The following is a 13,058-nucleotide window of genomic DNA, read 5'->3' as shown; positions in this document are numbered from 1 at the left end:
ACATCATCATAATCGTTTAGGATTCCCTCCACCCTTTTATGGTTATTTTCATATAATTCTCCTTCAGCGCACAGCATGCTGTAAATTTTAGGTTCTCCTTCCACAACCTTTCCCAAGATGAAAATTGAATATTATGCCCAATATCTTGTGCCTATTGTATCATTACTGATTTAACTTCTTCATCCTTAGTGTGCCACTCTAGCAACAACTTATACATTTTAGAAAGCAAGTTCACATTATTTTCCAATAAATCTTTTTCAAACCTTGAAATTTCCTTACTAAATCTATTTTTCTTATCAATTTTAAACACATCATTTAACTGGTGATATTTCAACCAACTTGTTACTAAATGTCATCTATCCTCAAATCTTTTCAACTTTAAGTGCTGTTCCACTTCCAATAATAACTCTTTATAGGTTGCCCATTCACTTTTTTTGTTGTACTGTAGTTTAGTCGTTTGGTTGTGTCCGACTCTTCGTGACCCCCTGGACCAGAGCACGCCAGGCACTCCTGTCTTCCACTGCCTCCCGCAGTTTGGTCAAACTCATGCTGGTAGCTTCGAGAACACTGTCCAACCATCTCGTCCTCTGTCGTCCCCTTCTCCTTGTGCCCTCCATCTTTCCCAACATCAGGGTCTTTTTAAGATGCTGTCTAGGTTTCTCATTGCTTTTCTCCCAAGAAGCAGGCGTCTTTCAATTTCGTGACTGCTGTCATCTACAGTGATCATGGAGCCCAAGAAAGTAAAATCTCTCACTGCCTCCATTTCTTCCCCTTCTACTTACCAGGAGGTGATGGGCGCAGTGGCCATGATCTTTTTCAAGGATATCGCTTCCAATGGGGAAAGCCACCATAGTGACTTCTGTTCTAACAGGTTTTTATATTTCCCCATACACCATAAATTGATTTTCTCACCAAATGATTTAAAAAGCATTTGTGCACTTTGGTCTTCTCATACCAAAAATATGCATGACATCCAAACTTGTTATCGTAACCCTCAAGGTCTAGAATATCTGTATTTTTAAAAAGTTATCCATCCCCGCAGCCAGCAGAGGCAGGACGCTTCATAATATACAGTCGTACCTTGGATCCCAAACTCCTTGCAAGTCGAACGTTTTGGCTCCTGAATATTGCAAACCCGGAAGTGAGTGTTCCGGTTTGCAAACGTTCTTTGGAACCTGAACATCCAATGCGGCCTCCATGGCTTCCAGTTGGCTTACGATTGGCCTTTGTTTCTGAATGTTTTGGAAGTTGAACAGACTTCCATAACCGATTCCGTTCGACTTCTGAGGTAGCACTGTAATTTCAAATCCGGCAATGAAAATCAGCCTCTTTCTTTAACACCTGTTAATAATTTATACTTAATCCTTGGGTTTTCCCCCTGCCAGATAAATCTAGAAACATCTTTTTGCCATTGTTTGATGTGTCCCGCTCCGCTGGCTATGGGTATTGTTTGAAATAAAAATAGCATTCTTGGCAATGCATTCATTTTCATTACCTGAATTCTTCCCCATAGTGATAAATTCATCCTTCCCCAAACATCCATATTTTTCTTTATTTCTTTCCAGGTTCTTACATAATTATCCTTAAAGATATTTATACTCTTAGCTGTCAACCAAACCCCCAAGTATTTAACCTTTTTTCAATTGTCAGTTGTGTTGCTAGTTGTAGCTCATATTTATATTCTGTCATATTTTGTACCAATACTTTCTGTGCGCTCTGGAATCGGTCACAGTGTTCCGTTGCACCAAAAGCAGTTTTGTCATGCTGGCCACAGGACCCAGAAAGCTGTCTGTAGACAAACACACTCATCCCTCGGCCTGAAGCGAGATGAGTGCCACAACCCCATAGTCACCTTTGACTGGACTTAACCATCCAGGGGTCCTTTACCTTTTCTTTTTCTTTTTTACCTTTTATTATTGTAACATATTTATATGTTACTGAGCATTTCTGTAATGTTTTTGTTTTAGTTCTCCATTGTTGCTTCCGTTTTCCATACACCACTTAGAGATACTTTAAATATATTAAGCGGCATAGAAATTAAATAATCAAATCACTGTTCTGCAGGCAGCATTTGGGAAGCCCTTGCTTCTTGGTGTATGAAAGGGCAGAGCTACAATGGCACTAGCCTTTGTCGGGGGGGGGGGGAGTCAGACTTGGGGAGGTTACCTCCCCCACAATCCTTTGGGGCTGGGTCAGGTGTTCCCTGGGTCAGGAGAGAGCCCTGGGTTGGTGTGTGTGTGTGTGTGTGCGTGCGTGCGTGCGTGCGTGCGTGCGTGCCCTAATAAACTCACAAATTGCATGGTCCATACAGTATTTCTTTGGTAGTGGCACTTCCTGCTAGTCAAAAATATAAATGAAATATAAATGAAAAATATAAATGAAAATATCTCTGCTATGCAGAACGATCAAGATTATCAAATAAGGTCCATGTATTTGGGTAAGCACAGATAAGCATCTTTAATTTGATATGCACATCTGAAGTTCCTTGTGTTGGGGGAGAAATGTGTGGCCTTTGCTGGGGTATTTGGCCCCTTCCATTTCCCAAATCAGCTGCAGCCTGGAAGTTCTTCCGTCTCTTGCAATTAACTGAGCTTGTTGAGCTTCCACAGATTCCACCGCCTCTGGGATATTTGCCCAGTGTGGGCAAGTATTATTTTATCTAGGCATTGTGGGATTATCTGCACTGCGGATAATGACTCTGATGGAGAAATCTACCTTTTCAGGCTTCCCTGGGGGTGGGGGCAGGGGGTGGCACAACTACGTGAAGTGATCCTTCATGCCTCTTCTCCCCTGCAGTGCTCCTTGTCCCCATTGCCCCCACTGGGGCCATTGCTAGATCACGTAATGGTGAATTGGAGTGAGCTGCACAAGTGTCTCATGTAAAGCGAGAGGATAATGATGTGAGATTGGTGGTTGCGGAGAGTAAGAAGAGAAGAAATAACTTGCATATTAGTGGCTTTAGGGTGCAGAGTGAGGAGGCAGAGAGCCTCTCTCTTGCAATGTTAGGAATGTGAGAAACAACATTTACGTATGGCAAGTTACATGAAGTTCATATTGAGATGAGGTAACGTGTTGGAAATGCTTCATATTAAGATAAGACCATTTGAGAGCTATCACTTTTAAATGCATGTTTCCTATATCCTTTTGCTATTTTCACAAGAAAAGGAAAACCTTTTTCCAGGGAAAAGCAAAGAGGTGGCTGCGTGGCGATGCCTCGGAGCTCGTGTGCGTTGCCAGAAGTGACAGGAAATGGGTCCTAGAGGTTGGGTGGCGTGAGGACACCCAGGACGTTTTTCGTAATGGCCCTGTCCATAGCAGGCAGTGGGAGGGCCAGCAGGCCTAGCAGGTGAGGCTGCTTTGTTCTCCTGCCTCCTATTTACTGAGAGGGGAGGGAACAAGGTTGGAAGGAGCTTGGCACAGTGTGGGCACCGCTCCCATGCAGATAGCGAGAGGAGCAGAAGCTCTTCTCTGCCATTATGTGAGCAATTCCATCAGAGATAGAGATAGAGATCACTTGATACTTGATACCCCACCGTATTGGCATATTGGGCTTGGCAATTTCAAGCCTGTACTAACATGGCACTTCCTCCCCAGTTAAAGTCCAACAGGGTACCCACCACCACGCCTGCTCAGCAGAGGCACACAGCCCAGCTGCAAGGCTTTGCAGAAGATGCTGGCAGGCCTTGTCTTGCACTATCGGGGGGGGGGGGGCTATGGAAACACACAGCCTGTGGCTTTTGACCAGGACAGGCAACCCCAGAGCCAGAGAAGAGGAGAACCAGACAGGTGTCTTCGTGTTTTAAAGAGATACTGTTTTGTGCTCACCTGGAGGAAATTGTATTTCTTGTGCTTTAAAGACAGCATCTAATGTGCGGGTGGCAGTTTTCAAACCTCATATTTAATAGATGTGATTAATCTCCACCTCTCCTGATTTGTTTCCCCCACTGCAGAAATCGAATGCTAGTCCTGATAGCCAATTCTGAATTAATCATAAGCTACTATCAGATATCTAATTAAGAAATTACTGTAACCAGTAATTAAAGGAAATTGCTACATATAACTAGTAATTTATTAAATGGCAATACTGAATTGGCAAAGACCAGGGATTCAGTTCCAGTTAGTGGGCGCTGGAGACAAGCAACGGATTTTAACAGCATCAAAAGTGGATTTGGAAAAAGTTTAATTCCCCATCGAGTGATTTATTATTCTTTAAGATGCACCTTTAAAAATAACAGTTAGCTGTGAGTTCATGCTCAATGAACCAGCAAGTCTCTTTGCAAACTGTCATCCTTGCAGGCTTTAGACCTATACAGACGACATACCAAATGATCATAGAACCATAGTTGGAAGAGGCCCTTCAGGAATGCAGGAATCTCAACTGAAGCATCCAAAGGCCATACATTCAACTACACTCAGTGCTCCCTTGCCTTTGTGTCAGGAAACCTATGAGGACACGATCCCTTCCTCCCAGGGTTCCCAGAAGTTTGAATTTGTCGCTCAATTCCTCCATGTTTATGAGGATAAAAAAAAGTCATGGAGGGAGAGAAATAGGATCACTGACTTGCTCATAACATCCACATGCCACTTGGTTCTTCTGCTAAAGTTTAGGCATGTATGAGCTGAATGTGCAATCTGCAGCCTGCAGAAACATACACACACACAGCAGCCGATCGTTGCAGAAAGACTTTTGCACATGGACTTTGCACATTTCTTTGCATTGTGCAGAAATGCCAACCAATGTGTGGAGGTTGCATGCGGGGGGGGGGGGGGGAAGCTGCAGTCCTGCACTGATTATCCTCCGATTCATCATCAACACAGAGTGTGTATATCTTGGAGCTACTGGAGCCCTGTATACGCCAGTTGCCGGTGCCTGAACATGACAGGCAGGGCATCCTCTTCCCAGAAGAATCTCTAGCGAGCAACAACCACAATCCTTTATCCATGAACACAACAGCTCAAGGCTCATTCCACAGCCGTGTTATCAGCATTCTTCAATTTCCTCCTGTGTCTGACTGTGGTATTGGCAAAGATCCTGGTATTATCCATCTTTATTGTAATTCTCTCACTACATTTGATTGAAAATCTGTGTTAAGCCTTTGAGGCCCTGAAGGCCTCTTCTAATATTACTTTAAACGCCTAAACAAATGCTTGTGCCAAGTTTCATTCTTTGGTCTTGTCATTGAGAATATTTAAACCCTTATTCTAGCTGTAGTAATAAAAAAGAGGCTAGCTACCAAAATGGCTTTGACTCCTTGTATCTAAGAGACTGCTGTATCCTCTGATTATCTTCAAAGCAGAGAGCTGGGCAGCTTCCTCACTACCTCACCTGAGGACAAGAACAGACCAGTCAGAATATGATAGGTGGATAAACATTTCCCTCTTTAGAAAGTGGCTTTTATTGCCACTGTCACAGATCCGCATGAAAACTGCTTTCAGGGCATCATGATGCCACTAGGCTTTCAGCAAACAGAATTTTGAGCGTCTTTTGAAACAATTCATGGAGGTGAGGGATGGCTGTATGGATTCATTCATAATGTGGCAGTCTTCACCCCTGGCCCACAGAATTATTTGCCCTTGGAGCCAGTATCATACCAAAGCATTGTCCAAAAATGAAATCAATGTCCCCCTTTAAAAAGCTAGCATGGAATTAAGCTGTGTGTGTTGTGGGGCGAGGACTCCTAGAGTTTTGCACAACTTTATTATTTATTATTATTACAGTGGTACCTCAGGTTAAGAACTTAATTTGTTCCGGAGGTCCTGAAACTGTTCTTAACCTGAAGCACCACTTTAGCTAATGGGGCCTCCCGCTGCCGCCACACGATTTCTGTTCTCATCCTGAAGCAAAGTTCTTAACCCGAGGTAATATTTCTGGGTTAGCAGAGTCTGTAACCTGAAGCGTATGTAACCTGAAGCGTATGTAACCCGAGGTACCACTGTATTCTGTTTGTGTGTGCATGTGTGAAGAATAGAATAGAATAGAATAGAATAGAATAGAATAGAATAGACACACTGTTCACTCTTTTCTATATTCTGTGCCAGAGTTACAGCTTCCTTCTACATCTAAAATTGCAATAATTGAATTAATTTTTCAATGTGCATTTTTACAGTGCACAGAAAAATTCAACACATGTATTTTTAAACCATAAGTAAAGTTTGAATTTTCTGCAAATATCAAAGCTTTCCTTTTTTAGGGGTGGGGGTGGGGGGTGAGACTTCAGTAGAAGAAGTTTGATGACTGGAAATCATAAACAGTGGTACTGGAGTAAGAGAGCCCAGATTTCCCACTGGTTGGTTTGGTTTTCTTTTATTTTAATTGGAAGGTAACTACAGAAGAAAACGGAAAGATAAATAGAACCTTTCAGGCAAAGATATAAGTCAAAGTATGAAAGATTTAATAAAGTCCCAGAAGCATAAATAAATTGCTTATAAAGAAGGGATTTAATTTAGACGAACCTGGAAGCATCTAGATAGGTGGCCTTGACTCCTTGTGGGCATCATGCAAATCTTTCTGTGTGGTGGTCAAAGTGTTGATAGGTTGTCACTCGGACACCTCCCCTGCAATTGGTGATCAGTAGCAGCTCTGTGACAACTGCAGCAGTTGCTCATGTGGAAAATTAATACCAGGACAGTGATGAATCTATTTCCATCGTTGTGATTTAGCAGCTTGATGAAAGGAAGGCAAGAAACAGGAACAGCATGTAATCATGGGTTGCCTACAGATTTTGTTGGCAGGTAAACTAATTCTAATACAGGCATTGTTTCCAAGCACTGGCCTGGGATACACATGTGAATTGATATCAGACCCTCTTGCATGTGAGTTACCTGGGTCATGACACTAAGCATAAGAGACAAAAGTGTGCAAGGAAAGTTCAGGAAATGTTATTTATGCCTTAACCAGATACTGCATTTGAGACAGAATAACTGTTGATCTGTGGCTGAACCAGTCAGGTAACATGGCCCCAGAATGTGTTTCCAGAGTAGGGGATTCATCATTGATGTGTAACAAAACCAGGGAGGGATCCCAGGTCACTGTGGAAGCGCATGCTTTCTCCAAGTTCAAACTGAGGACTTTGCATCTCCAGTTAGCAAAGCTGGGAAAGACCTCAGCAGAAAGCAGCTTCCATGTGCTCAACAAAAGTTCCTAAAAAGCAGCAATTCTTGCTCCTAGTAATGGTGAGTGTGACATACCTCCCCTTCCCCATATCAGAAGTGATATCACAGGCACTTATTGGATGATATATTGACATCAATATAAGGCATCGTATTTCTCTCCCTTGCCATTTTGAATGACTCGCCAATACATAAAAGCATATTTTTTTAAATTTGAAGTTATTTATTCTTTTGTTCCTGCATGCATTGCTTCCTTTGAGGCATCCCAAAGCAATGCAAGATATAAAGCAGTTTACATACACAGTGGTTATTTACAGTATATGAAAACAGCTAAAACAATTGCATATATAAAAGCAAAATTACACACACACCTAAAAACACTTTAAAACAACAGCAGCACATATATAAAATCAATTCCACTCCAAGAGAGATACCAACTAAGATAAAGATTTTAGAAGGCTTGTTAAAAGAGGAACATCTTTAGCACACACTGAAAAGAAGGTGCCTGTCTGGTAAGCAACGGGAGGGACTTCCTAAGGGTAGGTTCCTCCATCCTAAAGGCCTGATTCCAACACACGGAAGTCCCATTCATGCAGAAGGAACCTGCTGATAGAGCAGTATCTGCAAGATGTTCCCTCCTGCAGAACACTGTGGTCATCAGTTGGGTATGTAGGGGAGGAGATGATATTTTAGGTATCCTGGTCTCAAGCTGTGTATGCCAAATCCAGTTCGTTGACTGGCAGCCAATGCAATTCGTTCAGTAGCAGGAAAATATGGTGGTGATATTCTGCCCCACTGAGCAGTCCAGCTCCCACATTCTGCACTAGCTGCCACTTCTAGGGCAGCCTCAAGGGCACATACAGGTATGCAAGCTGTGCCAGCTCATGGGTGAAAGTGACCAGCCTATCCTGACCCAGAAATGCTGTAACTCTATAACCAGCCAAAGCTGTTACAAAGGCCTTCTGGCCACCAGAGGTCACTTCAGATGATGGGCCCAGGAGTAACCGCAGACTATTAACCTGCTCCTTTAGGGGAAGTATCACCCTATCCCAAAAGGCAACGGACCCATCTAGACTTGGGAACCACTTAGGCACAGTGCCTCCATCTTGTCAGGATTCAGAGGCAGTTTACTGGAGTTCATCCAGCCCACCACCAAGCCCAGGCCTCTCCTGATTCAGATGTTACAGGGAAATAGAGCCCTACCCTCCAAGTGCCCCAATTTTCCAGGCACAGCCCTGGAATTACGAAAGCCATCCAGGTTTCCAATTTGATCCCAGAATGCCCCAATTTCCCTTGTCAGTGCCACTGCCACCAAGCTCAGGGAGGAGGATGAGCAAGCACTTGTCCCAAGTGACGGTGGCTTCAACTGTGAGGGAACTGTGAGGGAACTGTGCCAGAGAGAGGGGGAGGAGGAGGAGAGGCTGCGGCCACCGGGGCTTGGCCCCATGTGACACACCATCTCTGAGGGGCAGGCAGAGGGCAGGGCCACCCTGGGTGGGAAGAAAGACACAGCAGAGTGGAGTGTGTGTTTTAAAAAAATAATGCTATGTGTGTCCGCGTCTAATCTTGACCTTTCTCAAATTTATTTATTGGTGTGGGGTTTTTTGGTTTTGTAAAATAAGATCAGGATTAAGGGGTTTTCTCAGGATGCTGTGTCCCACTTGCTCTTCTTCTGATAGGAAATGCTCAGGGGGAAGGGAGGGGTACAACAAAATGGGGGTCGAGGAGGGTCAGTTGCAGGGGAGTGAGAAATGTTCCTATTTTCATCTAAGGAATGTTAGAGGGTATGGCGGTGGTTGAATGCATTCTCATAATATAAAAATGAGTGTATTACAACAATGCCTGTAGCACAATAGAGGAAAGCAGACTCGTCGCAGCAGACAGGGCCTTTCATCTGGAATCAGCCTTATAGAAATGCAAATCGAAGACATAAAAATGAAAGTCGTCTATAATGGAGTTAAACAGGTGTGCAAATTGACCCTGTGCACTTATTCTCAGGTAAACGTGCATAGAATTGCAGCTTTAGGGCATACCCAGAATATGCTGTGGGGGGTGTGCTGAGAGTTTACAAGCTGATCTTCAAGTTTTGAATGCAATAAAAGCGTTATTTCCCATCCCAAGGGGCGCCGTGATTTGTGACAAAGAGCTGCTAGCTCAGCTGAATGCACCCTTTGGGGAGAGAAAATGGATGGCCACGTCTAGTTCTTCCCCACACTGTGTAAATATTACTTTTGCAAAAGGAGAAAGCCTGCTGTAAGTATACACGTATATGATAGCTAGATGGGATGGAGGTCCTTTCCCTTGCCTCCAATATGCATATGGAAATAATCAGTGGGTTAGAGAAAAGGAATAAGCCAGCCTAGCCAATCTGGTGCTTCCAGGTGTTTTAGATGACAACCCCGCCAGATCCAGCCAAGTTGTTCTCCAAAACATCTGCAGGGCATTAGGCTGGCAAAGGCTGGCACAGTCAATTACGTTTCCTCAAATATAAAGTTGGCATATACAATCTGAGAAGCAGCATGTTTGAATGGATGTAGTATTGCAGACAAAGCTAGAAAACTGGTCCCCTAAAAACCAGCCCAGCTCTAAAGCTGCAATTCTGTGCACACTGACCTGAAAGTAAGGAAACCAAAGTGGACCTTCTTCTTCGGAAACATGTGTAAATTCAGTTTAGAACTCATCAACAAGTAATTCTTCTTCCACCTCACACTCCAGTCCAGAAGGATATATAGTTCAAGAACGACCCAAAAGACAGTGAAGAGTCTATTCCCATGCATGCATGCTTGCTCAGAAGCCCCCTTTGTTCAATGGGGCTTACTTTGAAGCAACCATTTCCAGAGGGGTAGCAAAATCATGTAAGCATCACTGGATTACAGCCTTAGTTTCACACTGCTTTGCTTATCTACCTTTCACTTCTTCACTTAAGTTAAGAAAAACAGTTGCAGCAACAGAGGTTCGCATTCCACAGATTCCTTCTCCTTACACATTCCTCCTGCTCAGATGCACGCCTCTTTCCCTGCATGCAGTATTTCACCACTGGAGGCTTTTCTCAGCAAATATATGGTACTTCTGATACTATCACCTGCCAAATTTCATATGTCATGCAGCCTTGGAGATTATGACACTTAAAAGGGATCTGGGCTCTTGTTACTGCAAACATTTGACTTTCTTTTCTTTAATGCGGAAACTGGCAGAATGAGCTGTTATGTGTGACACCGAAATGTAGAAATCAGAATTTAGGTTTCGCCAAGTTGCTCATTCATTCATTCATTCATTCATTCATTTGATTTACTGTATATACCGCCCTTCATCCAAGAATCACAGAGTGGGTTACAATGTAAGAACACAAAATTTGTAACATAATACAGTTTTTTTAAGATTTTGCTGGACAAAAACAGATTTTGAGAAACAGGAGTTTTCTTTTTTTTTTCTTTTTTAATCATCTTTATTGAATTAAAATACAAATATATATATATATATAAGGTAAAGGTAAAGGGACCCCTGACCATTAGGTCCAGTCGCGGATGACTCTGGGGTTGCGGTGCTCATCTTGCTTTATTGGCCAACGGAGCCGGCGTACAGCTTCCGGGTCATGTGGCCAGCATGACTAAGCCGCTTCTAGCGAACCAGAGCAGTGCACGGAAACGCCGCTTACCTTCCCGCCAGAGCGGTACGTATTTATCTACTTGCACTTTGACATGCTTTCGAACTGCTAGGTTGGCAGGAGCAGGGACTGAGCAACGGGTGCTCACCCCATCACGGGGATTCAAACTGCGACCTTCTGATCGGCAAGTCCTAGGCTCTGTGGTTTAACCCACAGCGCCACCCGCGTCCCTCTATATATACATACATTGAGATAAAAAAGAAAAGATTAAGACGAAAATAGAAAAAGGAAGAAAGAAAACATACCCAAAAAAAGAATTTGCATTATTATACAATCATTCATTGAATTTCTTAATAAAAGACTTCCAGTTCTTCTTATTGTACTTTTATTGTTATTTACATTTAACGCACAGCCTCCTATTACCCTGATTTGTTTTCATGTACAGTGGTGCCCCGCAAGACGAATGCCTCGCAAGACGGAAAACCCGCTAGACGAAAGGGTTTTCCATTTTTGAGTTGCTTCGCAGGACGAATTTCCCTATGGGCTTGCTTCGCAAGACAAAAATGTCTTGCGAGATTTTTTTTCCGCTCCCCCCCCCTTTTTCGAAGGCACTAAGCCGCTAATAGCCTTTTAGCAGCTAAGCCGATAAGCCGATAAGCCTTTAATAGCCGCTAAACCGCTAATAGCGCTAATCCGCTAAGCCGCTAATAGGGTTGCTTCACAAGACGAAAAAACCGCTAGACGAAGACACTCGCGGAACGGATTAATTTCGTCTTGCGAGGCACCACTGTACTCTACTAAATTAACATTTACACATTGTATTTTACAAAGATCAGTTTAGTTCTGCAAGGAGATTGTTATTTGAACAATATGTTTTTAGGTAATCTTTGAATATCTTCCATTCTTTGTAGACTTTCTGGCTTGAGAGCCCTCTTACTTTCCCTGTCATCATAGAATGGCAGGCTCTTATGATGAATAACTCGAACTGGCAAAGATGGCGGGGAGAAACAGGAGTTTTCTAAATGATGTCCTCAAGTTTCATATTTCCTAGCCTGTAAATTTGAATCTTGGTGGCTCCTGTTGCTTGTGACAAGTATTATACTATCAGAATCCCAAAAGTTCTTTCTCATCTCAGATTTTAATCCAAGCCAGAGAAGAAATCAAATCCCTTCTCCTTTCCTCCCTCTCTTTCCATCATATGCTGCCAAAGCCTTTGTCCCACCCTTCTCTCCCATCAATTTAATTACTTTGTTCTGGAAAACTTAGATGTTCTGGAAAACTTAGATGTGTGTAAAATTTGCATGCAGATTTATGTGCTGATAGGCAGCCTCTGCTCTCCCTTCCAGTTGTTCTTTATCTTTAAACCAGACTTGGACCAGACATTGCTTCAGACAGAAGACTCCTTCAAACAGAGGATTGTCCTCTATAAAGTAGGACATACGGCCACCTTAAGCAGAAGAAATAAAACATAAAAGGCAGAAAGGAGAACATCACAGAAGAGCTGCACCACTGTTGCCCTTCCTATCGCTATGAGGCTATGACTGGCTGGGCCAGAAGTGCCTCAGTGCCACTATATAACCTCCCAAGCCCCCACCAAAGAGGATCTTGAGGTCCTTCTCATGGAGAAGTGGGGAGGGGAGAGCCAGGCCTGGCCAGATGAGCCACAAAGTGTGCAGAAGACAACAGAAAGGAGAGAATGAGAAAGCAAGGATGGCAGCTCAAAAACAGAAACAGAAGGCACCCTGCCTCATGTAAGGAGATTAGACTGCCATTGGGCTCCCACTTCAAGCCAGTGGGCCAGTTACAAGAATCTCCTCCCTACATACACTTTGGATCTAAGAGAGCTCAGACTCAGCACTGGAAACCCTGAAAACACATGTTGTAGGTCAGGGAGCCCCTTCCTTTTGTTCAGTCTAGGGCCGCCCCACCCATGAGGCATAGTGAGGCAACTGCCTTGGGCAGCAGGATCCACAGGGCAGCGGGTCCTCATGTAGATTTTTATTTCCCCCTTGTTATTGTTGTAGATCATCACTCTCCTCTTCTCCCCTTGCGGAGAGGGTGGCACCATTTTGTGGTTTGCCTCTGGTGCCAAAATGTCTTAGGCCTGCTGTGGTTTACCCAAATGCACCTAGCCAGCAAAATTCTGAGGGCTCAGCAGTGCCTTTTGAGGCCACTTTTACACTCCCAGAGCATGGTCCTTCACAGTGAGGGATAACTGATTTGTGGAATTCAGAGAAAAATATATTTTACGTTTTGCTGGAAAAGGTAATGTCACCTATAAGGGAGGGTTGCCAACCCGCCCCCCCAACAGTTCCTAGTACTTAGGAAAAGTAATAACAGAATG

General features: G+C 43.5%; 1 long non-coding RNA gene across 1 annotated transcript; it reads right to left on the bottom strand.

Annotated features, from left to right (window-relative positions):
- Positions 1-3,942: 3,942 nt before the first annotated feature.
- LOC308484971 lies at positions 3,943-9,951 on the bottom strand. Its single transcript, XR_013990250.1, has 3 exons — positions 9,724-9,951; positions 6,454-6,663; positions 3,943-5,326 (listed from the first exon to the last, which is right to left on the bottom strand). It is a non-coding gene; the product is annotated as an uncharacterized lncRNA (long non-coding RNA).
- Between the last annotated feature and the right edge of the window lie 3,107 nt (positions 9,952-13,058).

The sequence above is a fragment of the Podarcis pityusensis genome (genome assembly GCF_964106645.2).
Source record: "Podarcis pityusensis genome assembly, chromosome: 1".
In the NCBI taxonomy this organism is placed as follows: domain Eukaryota; kingdom Metazoa; phylum Chordata; class Lepidosauria; order Squamata; family Lacertidae; genus Podarcis; species Podarcis pityusensis.
This window is presented reverse-complemented; position numbering and strand designations above follow the sequence as displayed.